At 44.8% G+C, this 13,028-nt stretch overlaps 2 long non-coding RNA genes across 3 annotated transcripts; one reads left to right on the top strand and one right to left on the bottom strand.

The window, feature by feature from the left end:
* Positions 1 to 425: 425 nt before the first annotated feature.
* Positions 426 to 3,651, bottom strand: LOC134479698 (uncharacterized). 2 transcript variants are annotated; one of them, XR_010053334.1, is made up of 2 exons: positions 3,524 to 3,651; positions 426 to 1,335 (listed from the first exon to the last, which is right to left on the bottom strand). It is a non-coding gene; the product is annotated as an uncharacterized LOC134479698 (long non-coding RNA). The 2 variants fall into 2 exon arrangements; XR_010053335.1 differs by having other exon boundaries at positions 3,180 to 3,647.
* Positions 3,652 to 3,673: 22 nt separating this feature from the next.
* LOC134479699 (uncharacterized) lies at positions 3,674 to 11,138 on the top strand. Its single transcript, XR_010053337.1, has 2 exons — positions 3,674 to 5,555; positions 10,934 to 11,138. It is a non-coding gene; the product is annotated as an uncharacterized LOC134479699 (long non-coding RNA).
* Positions 11,139 to 13,028: the final 1,890 nt, after the last annotated feature.

Genomic DNA, 13,028 nt, shown 5'->3' with positions numbered 1-13,028 from the left:
GGAAAGTTGCTATTTTCTATTCTGCAGAGGTCTGGCTTTGTTAGCTCACTATGTTAAATCTGTGATCCGTGATCGGTTTCTGATGGTTTTGCCACTTGAAAAGAGATGCTGGGATTAGAACTTCAGCACGAATTGCTGCTGCACCCAAGAAAAGCAAGGTGAAAGCCAGAAAAAAACAAGGTGTAAGGGTGGTGGTGGGCAGTGCACACCTTTAATCCCAGCACTTGGGAGACAGAATCAGGCGGATCTCGGCGAGCCTGGTCTACAGAGTGAGTTTCAGGACAGCCAAGGTTACACAGAAAAACCCTGTCTCAAAAACCAGAAACCAACTAACCAAAACAACCAAAACAAAAAGCCAGACCCCAAACCAAACGAAACCACTCCCTTCCCCCCACGTAAAGCAAGTCAAAGGGTAGAGACCTCAGTTGGATGTGATAGTAGGCAATCTTTATATGTCTCAGCTCAATCTGCGACACCTTAAACTGAAAAGAGATTCTGCTCACAGTACACCAGAGCAGTAAAATGTGAACTGGGGCCACTGCAGGTTGGGGCTCATGGTCACAGATGTAAATGCTGGGGGGGGGGGGAGGATTTGAACTCCAGGCTACTCCAGCACTATTCTCACATTTGTTAGGAGAACCCATGACTAGATCAGCCTCTTGACCATGAAGCCTTTGGTCTTGCTGTGGTCTTGTTAATTTGGTTGGAGAAAGAACGGCGAGGTTCACAAGAAGAGAACCACATTCATGAGAGGTCCTGAATGTGCATTCCTCAGTTGCAATTGGCCAGCGCTCCAGGCATGAATGAGGGGAGTTTCATCTTCAATATTTACTGAAAACAGACGCTGAAGTTTGAGAAGCAAATGTAAAGTGCTCATTCCAAAAGCCTTTTTATATACATGTTAAATCAGTTTGTGGGAAAGAGACCACAGAGATTGTTTAAACATTCGTACTGATGACACTCTGGTTCTAAAATATGCAGTTCCTTGTAGTTATATGCGGAATTAATCACATATGGAGGAAGTCATCTTTTGAAACTGGATTAAAAGGAAATAGTTCATAACTCAGTGATATCAACGTGCACACCCCATGCCTGGGATGTTCCTCTGCTTATCTCCCACTGTCTGGAAATGTTATTTTCTCACTTGGGGTGCCATGATCCAGTTTTGTGGCTCTGCAGAGAGAATCTGGATGTGGGGCCAGAATGGAAGAGATATCATTTAAGAATGACTCGAGACCAGAGCAGTTAGGGGTCTCTTCCTGACCCTCGATTCTGCAGTTCAGCTGAGTTCTCTAGTCCTGCCACGTAGGAAGACAGTTTGTCTTTATCCTGGAACTTCACCAGAAGAAGATAGAAAGTTATTTGGCTTAAAGATTCTTCCCTCACCACCAGTTTCTGGATGTCCACCTTTAACTAAGTTACCCCAAATACTCAACAGGAGTTCTTGTCAACCACAGGTAGTTAGACAGCTTGGGAAAGAACCCTTATCTATTGTATTCATTGGGGAGCCTGTGACAGTCCCCTAGGCACACTCTAAGTACTGGTCCAGGTCTCTCATTCACTCCCCCAAGACATCATCTGCTACACAAAGTACTGGTAGGTGGCCCCATGTGTCTCACCCGTGGAAGTCACACTGGTTCTAAGGAAGCTGCTGTTTTTTAAAAGACTGGTCCCACTAATATATTCTCTCTCTCTCTCTCTCTCTCTCTCTCTCTCTCTCTCTCTCTTTCTCCCTCTCTCTCCCTCTCTCTCCCTTTCTTCCTTCCCTCCACCTCCTCCTCCTCTTCAAGATACAATGAATTGAGAATATCCACATTGACTTTGAAGTTCCTTCCCTTAAGTGAGAGATTGTGTATGTGTGGGGGTGTGTGTGGGGTGTGTGTGGGTGTGTGTGTGGGTGTGTGTGTGTGGGGTGTTTGTGTGTAGACTGAGACATGAGGCAATCCTGAAAATATGAATGAAAGAATATAAATATTTCCCCAGCCTCTGTACTCTTCATTAAAATACACCAGAGGAAGAAGCCAGGCTGCCCCTTCTATATTTAATTTGGACTCTAACCTCTTCAGCAGCGTGATTAATTTTAGCTTATCATATGGAATGTCTGCCTACCTATAAATAAGTCTATTCATCTTTAGGAGAGCATAAATATGCCTCCTGTTTTACAGTCGTTAAAAAAAAAAACCTTTCATATAATTGTAATGAGATCTCTTTCCAGGACAATAGCTCAGCTCAGCCCGGCTCCATGATGCTTTCTTAACTACATGGTGGGGGAATGTAAGAGAAAATGTGTTTCCTCGGACGACTGTGAACAGAGTTAGGGGGAGTGATGTGAACAATGGAAGAGAAAGGAGGACCTGACCAGTTCTCCAGGAAATACTGAGGAGAAATGGAGAGGAAGAGCCGGGAGGAAGGGATGGAGGGGGGCGGGCAGGAGAGAGCAAAGGAAAGCAAGAGCGTTGGTAGGGCAAACCTAAGGTAGACACAGAAATTTCATTTTTTAGCTGTTTTCTCTGCTGTCCCCTAGAATTCGAGAAATGCTCCCCACAATTCTTGTTCATTAGCAAACTGAGTCTGCATTTTCTCATATCTCAGAGGTCCCTAGGCTCAGGTAAAGTCTGTATGTCCACACAGAAAACAAATTTGCCCATTCCAAGAGGACTGTGTTGTCAGTCGCCTTGAGGCAGATGATACTGAAAGATTTTTTCAGGGAATTTGGAAGTGCGGCTCAGTGGTAGGGGACTTGCCTGGCTTGCTAATGTGCTAGGTTTAATTCTTAGCACCACACCAAAACAAACAAACAAGCAAACAAACACAACCGATTTATCTATCACAATTTTAACAACAGATGCTTCAAGTCGGCTTTATCAATAAAAGCAACCTGTTAGATGCGAGGTGATATCATATTGTTGTATATGAAAATCATATTGTTGTAGGAAAATGTACCTTGTATTTCTAGAACTACAACCCACTTCTTGAACTCAGACCTTTAAATGAAAGCTCGTTCACACATGGAACTCACATATAGGAAACGCTGGACCAGATTTCCCTCGCTAGGTCAGCCTCTTTTTTTTTTTTTTTTTTAAAGACTTTACTTTTAGGAGACAAAGGACTTGCCTTTCCCCAGAGAAACCTCTCCCCATTGATAAATAGTGAACAAAAACAGTGTTCCCCAGACACACCCGCAAGTATCTGAGCTCCCAAGAGCAGGAGGCTTTAGTTCCAGGTCATATTTTCAGAAGCCCCTGCTTAGCCACGCTTTGCAACGCGCTGGAAGCATTGGACAAGCTAACAGAAGGCACTGCTGCCATTTTCCCCAACATGGTTGCTCTCTGTGAGACATAAACATGCATTCACAGATCAAGCAGGGCTCGTGGAAGATGCTGAGGCATCGGTGAGCGATGTCATTTCCACCACCAGTCAAGCGATCGCAAAGATCTCGAGGGTTAACTAGAGAAGACAGTGCTAGGGGGCGAAGAATCGATCGATCGAATTGATCGATTGGCAAATGATTGCCACCGTTTACCCAGTTAGGCTCCACACAGAAGTACTAGCACACATTGCCATGGTCTAACCCAGGACCAGGAAGTAGGAGGATAGAGGCTTTCAGGATAGTTTGATCCAATGAAGTAACACTCCCTTGTTGCTTGGTAACAGCAACGTTCTTTCTTGCAACCCAGGCCTTAGAACCAAGTTACATGGGAGACCGTGTTTGCACAATGTCCTTCAAAGAATCCAGTAACTTAGCTCCACTGGATGGGAGCCAAGACAAGCCTTTTTAATGCCAAATTCCACTACAGTGGGTCATGTTATTGGATGGCTTCAGTGAATTTGGGACAGGAAAAAAAGGGCCCTGTTTCCTTTAATACTTCTTTTTTTTTTTGGACTGAATTATCCAGATAATTGCTTCACTTTTCAACCGAGCTTGTAGTTGAAGGCACACAGAAGATGATCCACTGAGGTTTTTGTTTTGTTTTGTTTTGTTTTGTCTTAGAAATAAGTGCCATAAAACATATAACTTTATACATTTCAAAAAACTCTTATGGACTTACGCATCTTTTGTTTGTTGGTTTGTTTGTTTCCTTTTTTTTTTTGTGATTCATTCAGAAAAGATTTGCTGAACCAAACTAAAGATATGCGTTGTGATATTTGTTTGGGGTGCTCCAGTGAGCTGAAAAAAATCTCGCAGGTGTTAGGAAAAACACAGGGAAAGGGGGTCAGAAAAAAAATTCAAAAATTTCTCCTGAAATGCTGTTTCCCTAAAGACTCAAGTCACCATTTTTAAGCAAGTGCCTTTGAAGCCCCCATGGAGCCTTGAGACCACAGCACCTCTTCTCTCCCATTCCTTCAAACTGCAAAGTCCTGAAATACCACTAAATAAGGGTGATGTGAATGGACATGTCACACAGACTCTCATGACTACTTGCTCTATGTCCACCTCTAAAGCTCGTTTGTGGTGTGTGTGTGTGTGTGTGTGTGTGTGTGTGTGTGTGTGTGTGTGTGTGATTTCTTACAAATGTAAAAACAACCTGCTCAGTGCATGTACTCTTACTTGTGTGTACATAATTTCAAAACTGGCCACTTGTTATTGGTGGGGAGCACTTCCTTGGGGTAAAGGCTTTTCTCCTGCTCTCAGCTGTTGCTAACTGCCTATAGTTCTCTGTCTAGGGTTGGGCTCCATGAGATTTCTCACTTCCTTGTTAGTGTAACTGTTGGTATCACCTTTGTTCCGGTCTAGTTTAGGAGCTCATGTTGGTGAGTCTTCATGGGCATTGGCTGTCCAGGAACGGGAATTATAGGTGGTTGTGAGGCTCTGTGTGGGTGCTGGGAGCTGAACCCAAATCCTCTGGGAGGTTAGCTAGTACTCTTTACTGGTGGGCCATTTCTCTACTCCTGTACGTTTGATTTTAAACTGATTTCCATTTGTGGCCCACAGGACAGAATCCACATGGATTGCATGGATTATTATTGTCAAGGCAACTAGTCTCCAGGACAGAGTGCTCTGGAGAGATGGTTCTGAGGTCACAAAGGGCTCCTCCTGAGGTCTCAGATGAGAGACGACCAGTGCATAAGTGTACAGAACTGTCCAGGGCTAGAGAAAGCATTAAAGAATGTAACTGGGCATTCAGAAGGGGTAGGGGCAAGGTTTAGTGTCTGTTCCCAACAGCCAGCCTAGGGGAGAAAAAAACCTCCTCTTCTACAGGGCATTGAGAAGCATCATCTTGCCTCAGAATTAAGGAATAAATAACCAAGACCAAATGCTGCTGTGGCTCGAGCTAACACATTTTAAAAGGTTTCAAGGAACTTAACTGCATCAAAGAACAAAGCTCAAGATCATTTGGGGGTATAAAAAAAATATATCCAGGACCCGACAAGGTAAAATTCACAATGTCTGGCTTCTAATAAAAAGTGCCAAGCATTCTAAGAAGCAGAAAAATATGACTCATTATGAGGAAAATAACCAATCCACTGAAGTCTGCCCAGAACGAACACGACGTTAAGACGGGTCACATGGAGCTAGCTGTCAAGTGACCGCCACAGTAATACTGAAAGCTGAGGTACAGAGAGGCGGGATGGATAAGAATGAACACGTGATTAGATATGAGAACTAAAAGCTAGAGTGTCCGAGATGGAAACAGTAGATATGATTAATAGGGGATAGAGCACTGTAGAAGAAAGAGTATCACGGGTTGGGGAGATAGATACTTAGTGGGTAAGCACCCACCTAGCAAGCATGAAGATGAATTGGATTCCCAGAACCCATCTAAGTGCTGAATGGAGGCTGGGTAAAGTGGGGCCAGGATTCTCAGAGCAAGCTGACCTATGAGGCTGGCCATGAGTCTGCCTGAGAGACATTGTCCTGTTGAGTAAGGAGGAGACACAGTCAAGCATGGCTCCTGATGTCATCACATCCCCACATACATGTTCATGCCAGCTAGCACACATGCACACATACCCTCACATGTATGTCCACATATGCACACACGCACTCACACACCATACATAGGTACACATAGGAAAAGAAAGAAAGAAGAAATAACAGTGAATCTTTAAAGCAGTAATGGCATCTAAGGAACAGGGACAGAAAATGTCTTTTGGAAAATCATAAGGGCTCCCGGAGCTCTGGAGACAGCTCTCAGGGGGCTACAATGGGCCCTTCCAGCTCCTTAGATTTCTGGGGCTTCCTTGCCTCTTCTCCTTTTTCTTTTTTTCATTTTTTTAAAAAAATGATCTTTAATCTATTTTTTTTTACAGTCCAGTCGTTATCCCCCTCCCAGTCTGCCTGACTGTTCCTCACCCCACTCCCCTCCACCCCTGTCTCCAAGAGGATGTCCCCACCCCAACCCTCTCTCACTAGGCCTCCCCACTCCCTGGGGCCTCATGAGGATTAGGCAAGTCTTCTCTCACTGAGGCCAGACCAGGCAGTCCTCTGCTGTACTTGTGTGTGTTTGGGTGGGAAGGGGATTGTATCAGCTGGTGTGCGCTGCCTGGTTGGTGGCTGTGGCTGGTCTGTGAGATCTCAGGGGTCCAGGTTAGTTGAGACTGCTGGTCTTTCCATGGGGCCTGCCCTCCTCCAGCTTTTCCCTAATTTAACTACAGGGGTCCCCAGCTTCTGTCCACTGGTTGGGTGTAAGTATCCGTGTCCAATTCCTTCAGCTGCTTGTTAGGCCTCTCTGAGAGCAGGCATGCTAGGTCTGTGAGCACACCACAGCGTCAGTAATAGTGTCAGGCCTCCTCTTTTCTCTAGGTCCTGTTGAAAAATTTCTTCAGAACAAAGTTTTTTTTTTTTTTTTTACTTTATTTATTTATTTATTTTTACACTCCAGATTTTATCCCCTCCAGGTCCACCCCAACTGTTCCACATCCTATCCTTTCTCCCAACCCCCACCCCAAGTCTCCACAAGGATGTCCCCACCCCACCTCCGAACTCCCTGGGGCCTCCAGTCTCTCGAGGGTTGGGTGCATCTTCTCTGACTGAACTCAGACCCGGTAGTCCTCTGCTCTATATGTGTGGGGGCCTCATCTCAGCTGGTGTGCGCTGCCTGGTTGGTGATCCAGTGTCTGAGAGATCTCAGGGGTCCAGGTTAATTGAAACTGCTGGTCCTCCTAAAGGGTTGCCCTCCTCCTCAGCTTCCTCCAACTTTTCTCTAATTCACAAGGGTCAGCAGCTTCTGTCCATTGGTTGGGTGTAAATATCTACATCTGACTCTTTCAGCTGTGTGTTGGGTCTTTTGGAGGGCAGTCATGGTGGGTCCCTTTTTGTGAGCACTCCATAGTCTCAGTAATGGTGTCAGGCCTTGGAGTCTCCCCTTGCGCTGGGTCCCACTTTGGACCTATCACTGGGCCTTCTTTTCCTTACATTCTTTTCTCTCCTAACCAGAATCTCTTTCCATTGACTGTGACCCAGTAAGCCCAAAGTGATTTGTCTGTTAAAGAATTTCCCTAATTAGAGCAAACGTGCCCTTCCAGAGTCCAAGTAAACGAGTGTGACAAATTGAAATGGAAGGGTCTCGCTTTCATCTTGTAAAACTCAATTTCTGTTCGGTTGGAGTTTTCCCACAGTTCCGATCTCTGCCACAGTGGTCTTCAGCCTTCCCATGCTCCAGTCCTTTAATACAGATCCCCCTCCAGCCATACATTTATTTTTGTTGCTATTTGAACTGTAATATAAATCTCTGTGTTTTCCCATGGTCTTAGGCAACGCATGTAGAAGGGCGATTTGACCCCACAGGCTGAGAACCACTGCTCCACACTTTTGGATGGGAATCATGTCATAGTCTATGGCATCGTGAAGTTTTACATGTATGTCGCTAGGATGCTAGGGCACCCACCTCATTCTAGATAGAATCTGAAGATGCTTGCATCTTTCCCACAGAATCTTGACTTTGGTGGTACTGTGTTCTGAGACCAAGTTCCTTCAGACATGTCCAACCTTTGACACCTTGGCTTGACACCATCTTCCCTGGCTTTTGCTTGAAAGCTGAGACCCTCGATTTAGGTTCCCATGGCAGTATGGAAAGCACATTACTGACTGCACCACCTGTCCAGCCCCTCATAGATGCATTTTGCTAGGGCTATCCTGCAACATTACAATCCAGTAAGCCCCTCAGTTTCAGGGTTAAGATGATGCCAAGGTTTCTAGCATGCCGTATAACTAGCAGGCTTCAAGCAGAGCCACTTTTCCTGTGAGGTTTGTGGCTCTGAGTAATGGCTGTTTTTAGATAGTATACTGCTGAGAGTCCATGGGTATATTTAATTGTGTGTGTGTGTTGTATATGGGTGGTATGTGTGTGTGTATGGTGTGTATGGGTGGTATGTGTGTGTGTTGTATATGGGAGGGGTGTGTGTGTTGTGTATGTGTGTGTTATGTATGGGCGGAGTATATGTGTTGTGTATGGGTGTGTGCATATGTGGTATATGGGTAGTGTGTGTGTGTGTATGTGTGTGGTGTATGGGTAGTGTGTGTGTGTGTGTTGTGTATGGGAGGGGTGTGTGTGTTGTGTATGTGTGTGTGTTATGTATGGGCAGAGTATATGTGTTGTGTATGAGTGTGTGTGTATGTGTGTGTGGTGTGTATGGGTGGTGTGTATGTGTTATGTATGGGCGGGGTGTGTGTTGTGTATGGGTAGTATGTGTGTGTGTGTGTGAGAGTTGTGTATGGGTATATGTGTATGTGTGTGTGGTGTGTATGGGTGGTATGTATGTGTGTGTTGTATATGGGTGGGGTGTGCATGTTGTATATGTGTGTGTGTTGTATATGGGTGGGGTATGTGTTGTATGTGTGTGTGTGTTATGTATGGGTGGTGTGTGTGTGTTGTGTATGGGTGGTGTGTGGTGTGTATGGGTGATATGTGTGTGTGTTGTGTGTATGGGTGATGTGTGTGTGTGATGTGTGGGTGGTGTCTATGTGTATGTTGTGTATGTGTGTGTGCGTATGTGGTATATGGGTAGTGTGTGTGTGTATGTGGTGTATGGATTGTGTGTGTGTGTGCGTATGTGGTGTATGGGTAGTGTGTGTGTGTGTGTGTGTGTGGTGTATGGGTAGTGTGTGTGTGTTGTGTATGGGTTGTGTGTGTGTTATATGGGTAGTGTGTGTATGTGTGTGTGTGTTGTGTATGGGTGGGATGTATGTATATGTGCATATGTGTCCACACACATGTGTCTCCATAGGTGGGTTTTGGCTGTCTTTCTCATTGGTTCTCCACATTACTTTTTGAGACAGAATCTCTCACTGAACCTGGCTATCCTTGATTTAGTAGACTGGCTGGCTACTAAAGTAGTGAGCTTCAGGAGTCTGTCTTTCTCTGTGTTGCCAACACTGGGCTATGGGTACATTGCCGAACCTACCTTTTCCACTTGGGTGCTGGGATCAGAACTCAAGCCCTTATGTGTCTCTAGCAGGCACTTAACTGAGCCATCCCACCCCATCAAATGTTATAATTTTATATGAACAGATACTTCTTCTTATGGAGGATGTTTGAGTCCTATAGATGGTATTTACATTCTGCCACAACCCTCAGAGTGCTCATTAAAATATACACGATCTAAGGTTTGATTCTAAGCAATTGTTAAGTATACCATTGACTCTTGAGAAGGCCTCTGCTCTGTTGTCTTTCAGTTGTGTTTGGTTCATTAAGATGACATTTTTGTGTCGTGAAAGGTATGCAGTGTGCAAGCATTATAGAGATGGCTTCGAAACAACTCTGGCTCCCTTTACCTGCCCTGTAGCATAATTTTACTGAATCCTGTAAAGTCAGGGAAACTTCTCCACAAACCTTTCCCTCCTTCCTGCCAATCCATCCTTGTAGCTTGCTGCCTGCATTTTTAGGAAAGGCTCTTTATTTGCTTAGCCTATTTTAACAACCAACAAATGGATGCCGGCCTCCAAGCCTCCCGCTGCAATCCAGCCGAACTTTAGAGAGGCCATCTGTTGCCTCAACAGTCTGTGGAGCTGAAGTGAAAGCTTAACTTGGTGCTCTTGAGCAGACCAACAGGAAACCATCCGTCACCCAGTGACACATTGGTATGGCTGTCCCAACGGACGGAAGTCTGCAGCCCCTTACATGCAGGAAGCAGAATGGATCACCCTGAGCATACCATAGACTCCTAGACCTTCAAGAAATGAGGAACTATTGCAATGGGGCCAGATGCCTCCAGAACACAATGCTGTTTCCTATGTGTGTGTCTGCAAACTCAACTCTCGGGCCTTGGTATTGCCTGTGGGTGAGGTTATCATTCTGAGGTACTAGGCACATTCAGCCCTGACTTTCCAGGTCTTAGAGTAGAATCAGCAAAGTGATTGTGTGAGATTAGCCTGTGCAGGAAGCTGGCTGTTTGAGTGAGAGAAGCAGTGAGAGCAGCCTCCACAATGGGCCCAGCAACTGAGGGCTTTTTAATGCAGCAGCTGAGTTGACCACTCCTCCCTCCTGGCTCTGAGAACTGAACTTAATACATCTTCTCCATTACATCCTCTAACTTGGCCCCCAAATACAGATTCATCCTTGATCTTTTTATTCTCTCACCATTGAACTGAAAGACTACTGTTTGTTTTTTTCTTTTACTCCCATTTATCCCTTCTACCTGGCTCTAAAAATTAACCATTGTCAACAATTATTGAGTATTTGTTATAAGTCATATCCTATATACTTTGCATACACACACATTCACACATATACTCACATACACACATACACACACATATACACACATACACACATATATACACACACATATACATACATACAGAGAGAGAGAGGGAGAGAGAGAGAACAAGCATAAGATAGTAGAAGATAGATAGATGATAGGTAGATAGATTAAAAAGGATAGATATGAACTTAGCTGCTTCAGAAACACCTGCCTGAGGTCAGGAATAGTATTATCTTCATTTTATTGAACTGAAACAACCAGAATGCAAATAATATATTTCCCTACACAGCTTTGGAAGTCAAGAACCCAGGTCCTCTGACTGCAGAACCAATTACACCGCCAGATGAAGAGGTCTATCCAGCGCTGTAAAGCCTCCCCCACGATCCCATGCCAACATTGATTTAAACAATTCTTTTTGAGAATTCTCTCTGGACTAGCCACTGGGCTACATTACAGGGCTACAGAATGTGCGAAAGTAAATTTTACACAAGCAGGTTGCAGATCCACAGGCTGTACTTGTCAAGACTCCTGGTGAATGTTTGACAATCTAGGTTGTACCTAGCCCTACAGCTGATGTATTCTTTCCTGTCAATGAGCACCTATGACAGACCTCAGTCTGCTCGTGTAAAGGAAGCACTTTATAGCTTCTGTTTGGCTACAGAAGCACTTTGATATAACAATGGTTATATTGAAAACCAAGGGGACTACTCAAGGATCACAATATGGGTGGCGTTCATAGTATGTCCAGTATGCTGGACAAACAGATGACTTGCGTCCTTCAGGGAATGTAGTGGGATAGCTCGCAGTGGCAAACAATTTCAAACTTTTTTGAGGGGGAGTGGAGTATCTTTTTAAAATCAGTCTTTACATTAGCATATCAGAGAACGGGTTTTATTATGACATTTCCTACTGATGTGTCATGAAACTTGGTTCTCATTCATCCCTCTCCTAACCACTTGTCTGTCACAGCCATCCCACCACCCCATCATCCTCTGCTCCCACTGCCCCATTACCCCTTACTCCCACCACCCCATCATCCCTTGCTCCCACCACCCCATCATTCCCTGCTTCATATTCTCTCTCTCTCTCTCCTCCTCCCTCCCTCCCTCCCTCTCTCCCTTCTACTGGTTTTCTTTCTTCCCCACAGTCAGTCCCTCCTGTTTCTTCAGCATATGGATTCTTTTACTCTCACATGCAACAATAGGTAAATACCATCAAATATGTGGTCTGTTGTTGATTAGATTATTACCACATGGCCCATGATGATGTGTGCATACCTATGCCCATCATGCACCCTTTCAGAGCCTGAACTCTTAGTTTTATACTGTAAGATGACTTTCTGTAATTTTAGGACATAAAGAGCAGAGGAGATAGCTCGGGAGATGAGAAGACCTGCTATGCAAGCATGAGGACCTGAGTTCAAATCCCCAGTGCCCATGTGAAATGAAGGCCAGCCTATGGTGTAACCTAGTTCTGATTGAGCAGGCTGTTGGAGACAGTAGCATCAATGGGGCTTGCTGGCTGCCTTCTAGCTCTAATGGGAGACCTTGGCTCAAGGGAATAAGGCAGAGAATGATACACACACACACACACACACACACACACACACACACACACACACACATTTTTAAATTTAAAAAGTTGGAACTTTTAACTTGTACGTATTCTGCATCATTTTCATCATTTAAGTCAATACTTTGGTTGCCTTGCAAACAGGAGACCAAAAGCTACTCTAGGAGAAAAAGGACATTTGATAGTGACATGAGACTCTAGTGGGTCCTGTAGTTGACTGTCTCACCTGGACCCTGCAGGCATTAGTGTGGAGCACTGGATGCTGTCTCTGAGGCTGCTTTCCCTGAGTATCTGCACCCTACTACCCTACAACTCGCACTACTGCCAATCACCCTTTCTCCCAGGCTCCTTGCATTATGACTTCCAGATGGAGACTCTCCAATGGGTGCGTGTATTATTGGGATGCCCGAATCACCTGCTTGGACCCCAGCTCTTTAAAGACACATAAAGCCATGAGCATGCACCCTCTTTAGTCTCTGTGTTGGTTGACATTGTGGTTTCCAGCAGGAATCCTACTTGGAAACATCTCTAAACACAGGAGGATAGAGTGCTAATCTAGACTGGCCATTGAATCTGGTCCCATTCTCCAAGAAAGTTTTTCAGAAAAGAAGTCTATACATGGTATTCTTGGTCTCAGAAATAGTCATACTCTCTTCCTAGATAGGTCAAGGTGGTGAGAACACAAGAGCACTCAAGCCCAAAGCACAGCCATTTCCAAGATAGATTCACATGTAGAAGCACCATCAATAAATGGAAATCTAACCATCATGGCAGAACAGTCAATAGCTCCTGCTTCTCTGCCCTAGTGTCCT

Source organism: Rattus norvegicus, chromosome 7 (genome assembly GCF_036323735.1).
Source record: "Rattus norvegicus strain BN/NHsdMcwi chromosome 7, GRCr8, whole genome shotgun sequence".
In the NCBI taxonomy this organism is placed as follows: Eukaryota; Metazoa; Chordata; class Mammalia; order Rodentia; family Muridae; genus Rattus; species Rattus norvegicus.
The sequence above is the reverse complement of the archived record's forward strand: the minus strand, read 5'-3'. Positions and strand labels throughout refer to the sequence as shown.